Source organism: Vicugna pacos, chromosome 18, assembly GCF_048564905.1.
Source record: "Vicugna pacos chromosome 18, VicPac4, whole genome shotgun sequence".
NCBI classification, from domain to species: Eukaryota; Metazoa; Chordata; class Mammalia; order Artiodactyla; family Camelidae; genus Vicugna; species Vicugna pacos.
Genome location: NC_133004.1, coordinates 5,691,055 through 5,706,147, shown reverse-complemented (window position 1 = coordinate 5,706,147; position 15,093 = coordinate 5,691,055). Strand labels below are relative to the sequence as shown.

Genomic DNA, 15,093 nt, shown 5'->3' with positions numbered 1-15,093 from the left:
GGGAAAGCATTCAGTTGGCCCACAAGCCTCTGAGTGAGGAAAAAACATAACGTTAGAGACAGCTCTGTGGGACAGCATCCAGAAGGGGGCAGAGCACTGGGCTGCAAGTCGAGGCTGTGTTTCTTTCAAGCTCTGCACTGAATTTGAGGTGGCATGCCACTTCTCTGGCCCTTGATTTGTTCAGCTTAAATTAGGGTCTTGGACCTGTTCTATCCAACGTTAGAGTATCACTTTTTTGCTCGGTGACCCTCCATGGCTCCGCAATTCCTTCAGAGGGAAAAATGCCCACATCCTCATGGCAGCCTCTAAGGCTCCACCCCCAAAACCACCACTTATTTCCTATTCACTGTGGCCCACACCAGTCTCCATGCTGTCTTTCCAGCTTGAGAGACCTCCAGGCCTGTAATCACTGTTCCCTCTGCCCCTCCTCTGCCCACCCCTTTGTTTCCTTCTTTGCCTTATTCAAAGGTCACTGCCCCATCCCCACTCCTCCCTAGCACACATTCCTCACCCTCCTTTATTTTCCTTCACAGCACTTATCACCGGCTCACAGACCCTGTATTTCTGTCTTTTACTTATTTTCTGTGAGATTTTCAGACTGGAAAGGCCATGGTGGATAATAGCAGAGAAATGGGGGTAAAAAAGACAAATGAGGGAAGGCATCTTCTAAAACCTAAAATGCCCACCTGAAAAGGAGGTAGGAGATAAAGTAGCAGTAGTCGTTACAATTTTGGTAAACCCAAGGTATGTGGTCAGGTCTAGTTTTCACAATTTTTGAGGGTAGGGAGGCAGCAATAAAAAGAAATTTATCCTGAAAACAAGAAATTAAATTCTTGGGAAGATGATGTGTTCAGCTTGAAATGTCAGTAATACTTTTATGACCTTGGTCTGATAATATCCTGCCTTATAATTTGATCTGTTTGACAGCTGGGTCATTAATCTAATGGTGCCTCAGTTCCAGAAGCAGAACAGACCACCCCACGATGGGAATGGGACAACCGTCTGTATCCCATGGGCAAACTGGGGTTATTTTATGAATACCCTGAAATGAGTAAGCCATCAGTGGAGATTTCTGTGCTGTCGGTTATACTAGAATATGCTTTGGGTCTCAGAAGCATCGGTTACCGAGCCAAACAATGACCTAGCATATCGACAAGGAGCCCACTTTTCTCCATTAGATGCAATTATGCAGTCAGGCTTTCAAATAGGGTGCCTGTGTGTATCTTTGTCAATATTTATGTTGTACAAAGCTGAATGTTTACTGCCAAGGAATGAAATGGAATACTCATTCAGATACGTCTCCACCATTGATTCTCAGATCCTTCTGGTCATGTCGTCTGAGGATGAACTCAGAACCGTTACTAGATTTGACTCAGCTCGGGCTGTAGCCCATGTGGCACAGCTGCTGGCTGATATCCTTCTAAACAGAGTCATGTGAGCCAGCCGGCCTGTGCAGAAAGCCCGCAAGGGCATCCTGCCTCATTGCAGCAAGGTTCACAGGGTCACCCCTTCCACATCTCACACCTGCCTTTGATATGGTTTCTGCCTGATTCCTTGAGTGACCTCATGGCACATCACTGGCTTGGATTCAAGATGAATTTGCTGATCTGGAGTATCGGTAGAGCACACATCTCCTCCTTCTCCAATGTCTTTGTCCATTTCTGTACATTTGCTTGGGCTCGGTTTCTCTTTGGTTGAACTTGGTTTTGAGCTCTTAGTTGCCTTTAAATTGTTGCATCTCAAAATAGATTTCCATAGGAAACGTTATCTTTTCTATTATGCATGGCGCACTTTTATCTACTAGAAGGCTGATGAAGTGCACGTTTTGTATCTGAGCCCTTTCAGCTCACCACTGCCTTGAAGTAGTTTTTTTTTTTTTTTTAAGCTTAGGAGACAAGAAAGGATTTGGGTCAATAGGCTTTGCATTTATGCATGCGGGTTCATGTCTGCAAAGGCACCTCTTTGTGCTTCCTGTTTATAAGTCTACAGATAGAGGGAGTTTACTTTTTCCTAAATTACATTCTCCCTACATAACAGGATGGAGTAACAGCTATTCTAGAGAGATTGTTCAGATTTATTTGTTTTCCTATTATCTAAATAATCCCTGACGAATTAGAAAATTCAATCCATTTCTGAGAGTAGGCAGTCTGTTTTTCTGTATTCAACGCTGGAGTGAAACTTATATTGTGTTCTTTTCATTCATGGGAGGTAGAATTTCCAAGTGCTTTTTGAATTATTTTTGTTCCTCTAAAATAAATTGCCTTAGGTGGTGATCTCCTGACCTCAGTTTCCTCCTCCCAGTTTTTCCCATGATCATTAATGTCACCCCACCTGCCTTTTTAGTTATGCCTCTTAGCTGCTGAAGGGGAACAGCTACTGACAGATGACCCTGGAGCCCTCCACCTGAGCTTCGTTAGGCCTCGCACCCAGCCACCAACCCTAGTCTCCTTCGCCTGAAGTATCTTTCTCTGCTTTTCTGCCTGGAAGGACTCTTGCCAAGCCTTGGCAGGGACCCCTCCACTTTTTAGAGATTATCTGCTCTCCTGTCTAGGCATGAATTGCACTTGATTCTTGTCTTGATGGTGCATGATCGTGTCCGTGTCCATTGTGCTCCGTGGCTGGACTGATCCTGTCGGAGGCTGTAGTCAGGCTTTTCATCCTCCCATCATTGTCTGGAGCACCACAGCCTGGACCCTGGGCCTCATACGTGTTTAAGTGACTTGAGCTTGGAGTTTCAGCACACTCACATAAAACTATTAGATGAGTTGGCGGTAATATTGCCCCCAAGGGCCCCACAAGGTTCTATATGGCATATGGCTTTTTCTGAGTGAAATTTCTCTTTTATTTGTTTTAGTGAATTCCCCACTGTCCTTTGAGATTATTAGAGTAACCCTGAGTTGTTAACCACAATAGCTCTCCCCACACCAGCGAAAGATCCTGCTGTCTGAGAACTCAGACATGGGACATAAGAGAAATAATCTATCAGTCTTAAAATCTGGAAGCCATAAGATACCATTTTGTACTTAGAGCACCCACAGCACAAACACCAGTCTCTCAAAAATTTGACGCTGCCTTCCCAGAGGGCGGGCGCCATAAGTGAAATGCTGTGAGGGATGAAGTGAGAGCTCTTTGTCTCTGGTACTGCCTTTTCCACCCTTGCTGTGTTAACTTGATCTTCCCTTCATATATTATGTTCTCCATTTAATTTATTGCAGTTAATATCAGTTGTTCTTCAACATCTCCTTGCACCCGAACCGTCCATTCCCTCTCTCTCCAGTGCTATCCCACCCACGCCTCTCCTGTGGTCTCCAGGACCAGGCCTGTCTCCCCCACGCCCTCACCTCTGTTCTGTCTGCCCACCACCTGCACTGACATTTCCTTAACTCTGCAGAATGAGCTTCCCAAAATGGCAGCTGAGTAACTGGGGGGGATTGTAGACCTCTCATCTCTTTACCGATTCATTCGTTTATCTATCCAAAAAACACTGAGCACCTGCTATGCCAAACACTGTATCAGCTGCTGGGGAGACCAAGACAGATAAGACTTGGTGTCTGCACTCCCCAGGCCAGGCGAGACTTGGCGAGTAGTTGATGGATTGCTAACCAGGTGAACACAAATTGGACTTCCTAGAGCTAGAAATATTTGAACTGAATTTTGAAAGGTGAAAGGAAGTTAGCTCTCTAATGTGTGGTAGAGGGAGTGGACACTTCATGCAGAGAGGTAGAGACATAAGTGTACACGGCATGAACTGGCTTGGCTAGACTGAAGAACAACAAGTAGGGCTAGAACAAAGGATCCATAGGTGGGAATATCAGGTGCACATGGCGTCTGTCACGATGGGCCTTGTGTGCTTAGACTTGAATGTATCCTTAATGAAACAGGTATATATTGGAATATTTGTAAGTAAGAGAATTGCATAATGTTTATGTTGAAGAATATCTGGTTATTCTAGCAGCAGAATGGAAGCTACTATTTTTGGGAGAGGCCCATATTTTGGGGGGAAAGGATGTTTTGGGAACAATCCAGGTAACCCAGACAACAAGTGTCACACGCCTGCAGAGAGGCCCTGGGCAGAGGGAGAGGGACATGGGCGGCAGAAGTGATGACTGCTGCAGTAGGACTGCAGGGCTGGGGCGGTGGGCCACAGAGCTGCTGAGGTGACTTTCCAGTGACCCATCTTGAAAGAGGATCTGCAGGGGCAGTGTAAGGGGAAGAGCTGATTTTGAGATGGTTCTGTGTGTGGCAGTTTGAGTGCAAAGTGTCTATGGGACATCTGAGGGGTGATGTCTGTTGTTAAGCTGGATTCACCAGTCAGGAGCTCAGAGGAGCTGTGGGTGAGGCCGTGGGGGCGATTCAGTCCTGCCAGGTGGAGGACTGAAGAAGAGGCCCTTTGGAAAAGGGCCATGAACATGGCAAATGGGAGACGAGAAATCCACCAGGAGAAATAACAGTAGAGCAGTTGGGAGAAAGCTAGTTGAGGCAACACAGAGAAGGCTGTAACCTGGCTTAAGAGGGATTTGAACACTGACTAAAGGGAGCATAGTGAGAAACTGGGGGTGTGGGGGGCAAAAAAGCAAGGGCTAAATCCCACCTTTAATTGCCAAGACTGGGGAAAGGGAGGAGGAGGACTAAGGTAGCCTTTAAAAAACAGATCTGTGTGTATCTGTGTGTGTGCATATGTGCACACACACTTTTCTGCCTGGGCTTTTAAAATTTATTTAAGTAAAACAAAAATTAAGGGGGGAAAACATTCCACTGAGAGGAAAATATTTGTCCACGGCAAAAGCTACCTGGTAATCAAATAAACAGGAGCTGAAAATGCCCACTGGTTTGAAACACACAGCCGCCGGCAGTGCAACTCCTGTCTCAGTGCCGCGGTGAGGGCCGTGGGGGATGCAGGGCTCCGAGCCCTGGAGGAGTCATCAGCGCTGGCACTTCTCCAAGAAACTGGACTTTAAAGGGAAGAAGAGAGAGTAGAATGTATCAGAGAGCAACACAGGGCCGTGAGAGGGTTGGGAGAGGGTTAGTTTTGTTTTACAGTGGGCGTTTCTGGCCTTGATGAGTTCCTAGGCCTTTGCTGTTATTGGTCTTTGTTCCAAAAGCTTTTTAGAAAGTTCTTCTCATTTGAATATCTGAACAGATTAAATCATGTTGGGTTATTTCTGGTATTTTATTTTTTAATTAATAAATTATCTGGAATTTATTTTAATATCAAAAGTGGGGACACTGTGCCAGGTCTTCCAATGATTTAGCTAATTACTCCAGTACTTGAATCCACTGATTTGAAGTGTCAGTTTTATAATATTACTAAAATCTCAAATATATCCACGTCTATTCTTCAAATGCATTGTATTACATTCATACTCTCAGTGCACTATTTCTATACTTTTTCCACGACCATAGATTAATGCCTCCTAGAGTTGGTCCTATTTAATCTTTTTCCAGAATATCCCTAATACTGCAAATTCAAACTTCCCTCCTCATTATTTTATTTGTATATTTGTGTATATTTCTGGAAGAACAATACGATCACCTTTCAGATGTTTTTCTTAAATCCATTTTGGATTATTAACTAAATTTGCATTCAGATTCTAAATTTACTTTGGAGAAATAATGTTCTATGTCCCCCAAGCTTGAGTCTGCCCAATGAAGAGTATGGTGCATTCTACTGCTCATTCAATCATCATATTTTTTTTCTTTTTTTTAAGTCATTTATCAGAATCATCTTAACATTTTTAATTAATTTATTTCTGAATAGTCTGTGCCTTTGTTGTCATTATAAATGATATCTTTTCTGGGTTTTTAACTGGGTTGATTGCTAATAAACTCCTAATTTCTGGCAATGAGAAGGAGATCTGACAGTGTGGGGCACTCTTTCCAATATGGTGACTGTGAGCAGTGTGTTTCCTTAGGATGTCCACTTGCCAATTTGCCAGTGGCTGCACCCACTCCACACATTTCTGCTACTTACCTGCCCCCTGTAGGCAGATGAGTTCATGTAGGGTTAGGTGGGTTTTGGACACAGATACTGACATCACTGCTGCCACGCTGCTGACACTCTGGCATCACTAACTCTGGTTCTTGCTCTCTGACCTCCCTGAATATGACAGCTCCTTTTGGGCTGTGGACCTACTGCATCTTTCCAGCACTGTCGGCTTTTATGCAACACATCCCTGCCTCTCAGATCAGAAGCAAATGTCAGCTCCTCCTACCCATCCACCCCATCCACGGTCTTGCCGTTCCTGGCCAGAGTGGTCCCTACCCCTTGACTGATCAGTAACACTAAAGGGACTTTAAATTTGCCTGTCATCCTCTGGCTTAGTTACATACCTGTGCTAGTTTACTTTAAAGGTCTGCCATTTAGGAGGGGAGGGTCTAAATGTCTTTTAGATTTCTGGCCTTATCATTTCTAACTGCTCCCCCACCCCATGGAACAGCTTACCGCAGATCTCTGCTGCCCCATCTGTAGCAATGCCCTGTAAACTACAGACAGAGAGAAAAGAACTTCTAAGCCACCACCATAACTTTGACTTCCTGTGACCACACAGATCATAGAAATATCAAGATAAAAATTCCTGAAGAAGGATATTTTGCTTAGGAAGACACTTTAATTGCATACCTTTCTGTGACTTGTAATAACTTCATAGACTCTCTGAATGTGCTGCACTCACCTTCCCAGACTCAAGGGAGCTTGCTCACTTGCCTATTTTCAGTGCATTTCCTCCAACATTCTCTATGCAGAGCTTTCCCAAAAGTACATTCCTTATTCCTATTTAAATTGTTAGATAAATCCACAATATTCTTTTTTTAATCCTCAATTACAAATTATCTTCCAAGATTGCATTATTTCAACACTGATAGTGAATAATATGCTTCAAGATTCCCAAGTTTATTACGAGCAAATAACTATGGTTGGTTGAAGATTTTTAAGTATGTTATTCCTACTAAGGGTATATACGTGAAAGAAACAGTTTGTAATAAGTCTTCTTCCCAGAGATATTATATTTGCCTTTTGTTTGGATTCTTTCACTGTTAAACATTATTATTACCATGAATGTGTTTTCTCTTTGGGATTTAGTTCACCATTTGCCCCCCTCTCTTTACAGGAGTAAAGGAATTGATGTTGTTTTTCCATCCGTCCACCACTGCATGTTATGTGTCCATCCCTTAAACAGGTATTCAGTTTGGGTTCACCACATTATCTGTTGCCTCTTTCCAGTGGCCCCTCTGTTGGCTCTGGAGAACAATATATTGGAAATCAGACTCGGTACGTGGAAACTTGACTACAAATTATAGACGCATGGTGCGAGAAAAAGCCCAGAACATCACAGCGTGGCAGTCAACCATGAAAGTAACAGCAATTCTGGCTGTGGTGGACCAGCGTGAGTAAAAAGGCTTCATTGGGTGAAGACTTAGAAGAGTCCAAAAATGCATTGGCGTTGCTTCCTAAGGAATCCAGTGATGGGTATTGTTTAATATGAGAGGGAGATGCTAACACTATCATCGTTATAAACAACATAGTTGTTGTAATTGTTATTATTTTTTATATAATTTCTTTATAATAAATATTTGTGACTTACAAGACACTTACAGAGGCAGTTGTTAAGAAGTGTGGCCACTATACTGTTACAGAAGAGTTAATTCAGTACAAGTATGGTAATACTATTAATGAGTACTCTTTTGATCCTCACATGAATATAAAGGTTACCCAGGAGTGCTTGTATAATGGAGATAGAAATCAATCCATTTAAGAGTTTGTAGAATCTAAAATAACAGCAGTCATTCCACCATATTTGACTTCGTGTGTGTGTTGGAGGTGGGGAAACAGAGTCCACACATTTTCTGAGGGCACATGTGTTCCCAGGCTGGGGGATATCGGCTAAAAACCTCCGCTGCCCATAGAGAGGCACACGCCAATACTTGGCTTAGAGCCCAACCCCCACATTCCCTGTAAGACCAGCCTAGGAAAACACTCAGGGAAGACAAGCTAAGGGATTCAATTAGAACCCAGACGCTGCTATCAGTTGGAGGAACTTCCCCACACTCAGTATTCCGGAAAAAAGCCTTGTGTGGGGGGAAGCTGGGGAGACCAACAGCAGGCAGAAGGCTGGGGGCACACTTGTTTCCAGTTATGTAGATGTCCGCTAATTACCTCCAGAGTCAATCAGGGGGCACTCGCAGCTACTTGAATTCCAAGCCCAGCCAACAGCTTTCCCTTGCAGCCCGGCGTAGGAAAATACAAAGGGAAGACACGCTAATGGATTCTATTTGAACCCAGGGGCAGCTGTAAGATGGAGGAGCCTGTCAACCCTCAGGATAACAGAGCACGACTTCGTGTGTGTGCTGGAGGTGAGAAAAGAGAGTACACGCATATTTCTGGGGGCACAGTTATTCCCAGGTTGGGGGATGTAAGTTAAACACCTCCACATCCCATGGAGAGGCACACGCTAATACTAGGTTTTAGAGCCCAACCCCCACTTTCGCTCACAGCCCGGTGTAGGAAAACACACTTGCAAGTCAAGCTAAGGGATACTATTAGATCCCAGGTGTTGCTGTCAGTTGGAGGAGCCTCCCCACACTCAGGAAACGAGAACAATTCTTCGCACGTGTGCTGGTGGTCTGGAAACAGAGTCCACGCATTTTTCCTGGGGCACAGGTATTCCTAGGTTGGAGGATGTACGTTAAACACCTCCATATCCCATGGATAGGCACTCGCTAATACTTCGTTGTAGAGCCCAACCTCCAATTTCCCCCGCACTCCTGGCAGGGCAAGCCATCACGGAAGACAAGCTAAGGGATTGTATTGAACCTAGATGCTGCTGTCACATGGAGGAACTTCCCAACACTCAGGACTCCGGAGACACTCTTGTGTGTGGGGGAGGTGTGCAGCCCCAATCCACGCAGATGAATGGTGACACAGGTGTTCCCCGGTAGGGGAGTTCCCGAAGTAATTCCTCAGTCAGTAGGATGGCACAAGCTGCTACTTGGCCTCCAAGCACAACCCCCAGCTTTCGCTCGCAGCCGGCCTAGGGAAACACTCAGGGAATACAAGCAGAGTTTTTCTATTCGAACGCAGGCGCTGCTGTCAGTTGGAGGAACTTCCACACACTCAGGATTCCGGATCCCAGCCTTGTGTGGGGGGGAGTTGTGGAGACCCAGTCCACGCAGATGAATGGGGGCACAGGTGTTCCATTTTAGGGTGAAATCCTCTAAGTACTTCCCCAGTAAATCAGGGGGCACTCGTTGCTACTTGGACTTCAAGCCCAAACCCCACTTTCCCCCACACTCCAGCCTAGGCATGCCATCAGGGAAGACAAGCTGTGGGATTCTATTAGAACCCAGGCGCTGCTGTCAGTTGGAGGAGTCTCCCCATACTCAGGATACCTGAACAAGTCTTTATGTGTATGATGGTTTTGGGGAAACATAGTCCACGCAACTTTATGGGGGCACAGGTGTTCCCAGGGAGGGAATGTTCTTTAAACACCTCCACTGCCCATACAGGGGCACTCGCTATTACTTGGCTTTAGAGCCCAACCCCCACCTTTGCTAGCAGCCCGTCCTTGGAAAACACACAGGGAAGTCAACCTAAGGGATCCTATTAGATCCCAGATGCTGCTGTCAGTTGGAGGTGCCTCCCCACACCCAGGATACCAGAACACTTCTTCATGTGTGTGCTGGAGGTGGGGAAACAGAGTCCACGCATTTTTCAAGGAGCACAGGTGTTCCCAGGTTGTGGGTTTTTGGTTAATAACCTCCACTTCCCATGAAGAAGCACTCGCTATTACTTGGATTTTGAGCCCAACCCCCACTTTCCCCCCGCACTCCGTATCAGGCAACCGAACAGGGAAGACAAGTTAAGCGATTTTATTAGAACCCAGGCACTGCTGTCAGTTGGAGGAGGCTGCCCACTATCAGGATATCTGTGCAAGTGTTCGTGTGTGTGCTGGAGGTCTGGAAACAGACTCCACGGATCTATATGGGGGCACAGGTGTTCCCAGGTTAGGGATGTAGTTTACAAACCTCCACTAACCATAGAGAGGTACTCGTAAATACTTGGTTTGGATCCCAAACCACACTTTCCCCCGCACTCCCGCCTAGGCATACCATCAGGGAAGACAAGGAAAGGGATTCAGTTAGAACCCAGGCGCTGCTGTCAGTTGGAGGAACTTCTCTGCACTCAGGATTCCGGAACACATTCTTGTGTGTGGGGGAGTTGTGCAGCCCCACTCCACCCAGATGAATGGGGGCAAAAGTGTTCCATTTAGGGAGAAGTCCTCTAAGTACTTCCTCAATCGATCAGGGGGCACTCACTGCTTCTTGGACTTCAAGCCCAACACCCAGCTTTCCCTCACATCCCGGACCAGGGAAACACTCCTATTAAAAGCTAAGGGATTCTATTAGAACCCAGACGCTGCTGTCATTTGGAGGAGCCTCCCCACTATCAGGATACCTGACCACGTCTCCGTGTGTGTGCTGCAGGGGGGAAACAGAGTCCACTCATCTTTATGGGGACACAGTTATTCCTAGGTAGATGAAGTAGTTTAAACACCTTCACTGCCCTTAGAGAGGCACTCGCTATTACTTGGCTTTAGAGCCCAACCCCCACCTTCGCTCCCAGCCCGTCCTTGGAAAACACACAGGGAAGTCAACCTAAGGGATCCTATTAGATCCCAGATGCTGCTGTCAGTTGGAGGTGCCTCCCCACACTCAGGATACCAGAAAACTTTTCATGTGTGTGCTGGAGGTGGGGAAAGAGAGTCCACGCATTTTTCAAGGAGCACAGGTGTTCCCAGGTTGTGGGTTTTTGGTTAATAACCTCCACTTCCCATGAAGAAGCACTCGCTAATACTTGGATTTAAAGCCCAACCCCCACTTTCCCCCGCATTCCGTATCAGGCAACCAAACAGGGAAGACAAGTTAAGCGATTTTATTAGAACCCAGGCCCTGCTGTCAGTTGGAGGAGGCTGCCCACTATCAGGATATCTGTGCAAGTGTTCGTGTGTGTGCTGCAGGTATGGAAACAGACTCCACGGATCTATATGGGGGCACAGGTGTTCCCAGGTTAGGGATGTAGTTTACAAACCTCCACTAACCATAGAGAGGTACTCGTAAATACTTCGTTTGGATCCCAAACAACAATTTCCCCCGCACTCCCGCCTAGGCATACCATCAGTGAAGACAAGCAAAGGGATTCAGTTAGAACCCAGGCGCTGCTGTCAGTTGGAGGATCTTCTCTGCTCTCAGGAGTCCGGAACACATTCTTGTTTGTGGGGGAGTTGTGCAGCCCCACTCCACCCAGATGAATGGGGGCAAAATTGTTCCCTTTAGGGAGAAGTCCTCTAAGTACTTCCTCAATCGATCAGGAGTCACTCACTGCTACTTGGACTCCAAGCCCAACCCCCAGCTTTCCCTCACATCCCGGACCAGGGAAACACTCCTATTACAAGCTAAGGGATTCTATTAGAACCCAGACGCTGCTGTCATTTTGAGGAGCCCCACACACTAAGGATATCTGAAAGTCTTCGTGTGTGCTCTGGAGGTGGGAAAGATATTCCACGCATCTTTATGGGGGCACAGGTGTTCCACAGTTGGGGATTTGGTTTAAACACCTCCACTGCCCATAGAGGGGCACTCGCTAATCCTTGTCTTTAGGGCCCAACCCCCACATTCGCTTACAGCCCGGCCTAGGTAAACACTCAAGGAAGTCAAGCTAAGGGATTCTATTAGACCTCAGGTGCTGTTGTCATTTGGAGGAAACTCCCCACATTCAGGATAGAAGAAAACTTCCTCGTTTGTGTGCTGGAGGTGGGGAAACAGAGTCCAGGCATTTTTCAGGTGGCACATGTATTCCTACGTTGCTGGTTTTAGTTAAAATTTCTCAAATTCACATGTAGATGCATTGGCTAATACTTGGTATTAGAGCCGAAACCCCACATTCCCCTGCACTCCAGCAGAGGCAAACCATCAGGGAAGGCAAGTTAAGGGATACAAGAACACAAGCGCTGCTGACAGTAGGAGGAATGTCCCAAAACTCAGGATTCCGGAACCCAACAATTTGTGGCGGGGAGATGTGGAGCCAAAATCCAAGTAGATGAAATGGGTCACACTTGTTCCCCATTAGGGAGAAGTCCTCTAAATACTTCCACATTCCATCGGCGGGGAGTTGCTGCTACTTGGCCTCCAAGCCAACCTCCCAGCTTTCCCTCTAAGCCCGGCCTAGGGAAACACTCAAGGAAAACAATCTAAGGGATTCTATTAGAACCCAGGCGCTGCTGTCATGTGGAGGAGCCTCCCCATTATCAGGATACCTGACCACGTCTCCGTGTGTGTGCTGCAGGGGGGAAACAGAGTCCACTCGTCTTTATGGGGGCACAGGTGTTCCAAGGTTGAGGAAGTAGTTTCAAACCCTCCACTGCCTACAGAGATGCACTCTCTAATACTTGGCTTTAGAGCCCATCCTTCCCCCACCATCGCTCACTGCTAGGCCTAGGAAAACACTTAGGGATGTCAAGCTAAAGGATTCTATTCGAACCCAGGTGCTGCTGTCAGTTGGAGGAACCTCCCCACACTCAGAGCACCAGAAAACTTCTTCGTGTGTGTGCTGGATGTAGGGAAACAGAGTCAAAGCATCTTTCAGGGGGCACAGTTATTTCATGGTGGTGGTTTGTAGGTTAAACACCCACATCCCATGGATAGGCTCTCGCTAATACTTGGTTTAGAGCCCAATCCCAACTTTCCCCCCGCTCACCGGCCGTGGCAAGCCATCATGGAAGACCAGTTAAGGTATTGTATTACAACCCAGGCGCTGCTGTTAGTTGCAGGAACCTCCCCACACTCAAGACATCTGAACCCAATTTCGTGTGTGTGCTGCAGGAGGGAAACAGGGTCCACGCATCTTTATGGGGGCACAGGTGTTCCCAGGTTGGGGATATACTTTAACCACCTCCACTGCCCATAGAGAGGCACTCGCTATTACTAGTCTTTGGTGCCCAACACCCAACTTCGCTCACAGCCTGGCCAAAGGAAACACTCAGGGAAAGCAAGCCAAGTGATATTATAAGGTCCCAGGTGCTGCTGTCATTTGGTGGTGCCTACCCACACTCAGTATACCAGAACTGTTCTTCGTGGGTGTGCTGGAGGTGGGGAAAGGGAGACCACGCATTTATATGGGGGGCAGGTGTTTAAAGGTTAGGGATGTAGTTTTAAAATCTCCATGCCAATAGAGAGGCACTCGCTAAAACCTAGTTATAGAGACCAAACCCCACGTAGATCAAAGCATGGCCTATGTAAATACTCAGGGAACACAAGCTAAGGGATTCTAATAGAACCCAGGTGCTGCTGTCATTTGGAGTAGTCTCCCCATGCTCAGGATTCCAGAAAGCTTCTTCGTGTGTGTACTGTTGGTGGAGAAACAGTGTCCACACATATTCCAGTGGGCAAAGGTATTCCCTTGTTGGGGGTTGTTGGTTCAACACCTCCAATTCCCATGGAGAGGCACTCATTATTACTTGGATTTAGAGAACAAATCCCACTTTGAACCGCACTCCAGCTAATGCAATCCATCAGGGAACAGAAGCTTAAGGATTCTACTAGAACACTGGCACTGATGTAAGCTGGAGGAACTTTCCCACTCTCATATTCCGGTAGCCAGACTTGTGAGGGGAGGGATTAGTGTATCCGCACTCCACGTAGATGGATGTGGGCACAGGTGTACCCCTTTAGGGAGAATTCATCTAAATAATTCCTCAGTCCATCGGGGGGCACTCGCTATTATTTGGCCCCAAAGCTCAACCCCCAGCTTTCCCTCAGAGCCAGGCCTAGGGAACAACTCAGGTATTACAAGCTAAAGGATGCTATTACAACCCAGGCGCTGCTGTCACTTGAAAGTGCCGGCCCACACTCAGGATACCTGAGCACGTCTTTGTGTGAGTGTTGGAAGTGGGGAAACAGAGTCCATGCATCTTTATGGGGGCACAGTTATTCCTAGGCTGGAGGATGTAGGATAAACAACTCCACATCCCATGGATAGGCACTCGCTAATACTTCGTTTTTGAGCCCAACCTCCAATTTCTCCCGCACTCCTGGCAGGGCAAGCCATCACGGAAGACAAGCTAAGGGATTGTTTTGAACCTAGATGCTGCTGTCACATGGAGGAACTTCCCAACACTCAGGACTCCGGAGACAATCTTGTGTGAGGGGGAGTTGTGCAGCCCCAATCCACGCAGATGAATGGTGACACAGGTGTTCCCCGGTAGGGGAGTTCCCTAAGTAATTCCTCAGTCAATCCGTTGCACAAGCTGCTACTTGGCCTCCAAGCACAACCCCCAGCTTTCGCTCGCAGCCCGGCCTAGGGAAACACTCAGGGAATACAAGCAGAGTTATTCTATTTGAACGCAGGCGGTGCTGTCAGTTTGAGGAACTTCCACACACTCAGGATTCCGGATCCCAGCCTTGTGTGGGGGCGAGTTGTGGAGACCCAGACCTCGCAGATGAATGGGGGCACAGGTGTTCCATTTTAGGGTGAAATCGTCTGAGTACTTCCCCAGTAAATCAGGGGGCACTCGTTGCTACTTGGACTTCAAGCCCAAACCCCACTTTCCCCCACACTCCAGCCTAGGCATGCCATCAGGGAAGACAAGCTTTGGGATTCTTTTAGAACCCACCGCTGCTGTCAGTTGGAGGAGTCTCCCCATACTCAGGATACCTGAACAAGTCTTTATGTGTATGATGGTTTTGGGGATACATACTCCACGCAACTTTATGGGGGCACAGGTGTTCCCAGGGAGGGAATGTTCTTTAAACACCTCCACTGCCCATAGAGAGGCACTCGCTATTACTTGGCTTTAGAGCCCAACCCCCACCTTCGCTCCCAGCCCGTCCTTGGAAAACACACAGGGAAGTCAACCTAAGGGATCCTATTAGATCCCAGATGCTGCTGTCAGTTGGAGGTGCCTCCCCACACTCAGGATACCAGAACACTTTTTCATGTGTGTGCTGGAGGTGGGGAAACAGAGTCCACGCATTTTTCCAAGAGCACAGGTGTTCCCAGGTTGTGGGTTTTTGGTTAATAACCTCCACTTCCCATGAAGAAGC

General features: G+C 47.0%; 1 long non-coding RNA gene across 1 annotated transcript in view; it reads left to right on the top strand.

The window, feature by feature from the left end:
* Nucleotides 1–7,586, top strand: part of LOC140686890 (uncharacterized) — a 53,990-nt gene extending 46,404 nt beyond the window's left edge. Inside the window, exon 5 of the long non-coding RNA XR_012060892.1 lies at nt 7,220–7,586. This is a non-coding gene — a long non-coding RNA (uncharacterized lncRNA). The remainder of the gene's footprint in view (nt 1–7,219) is intronic.
* The last annotated feature ends 7,507 nt before the right edge of the window (nt 7,587–15,093 follow it).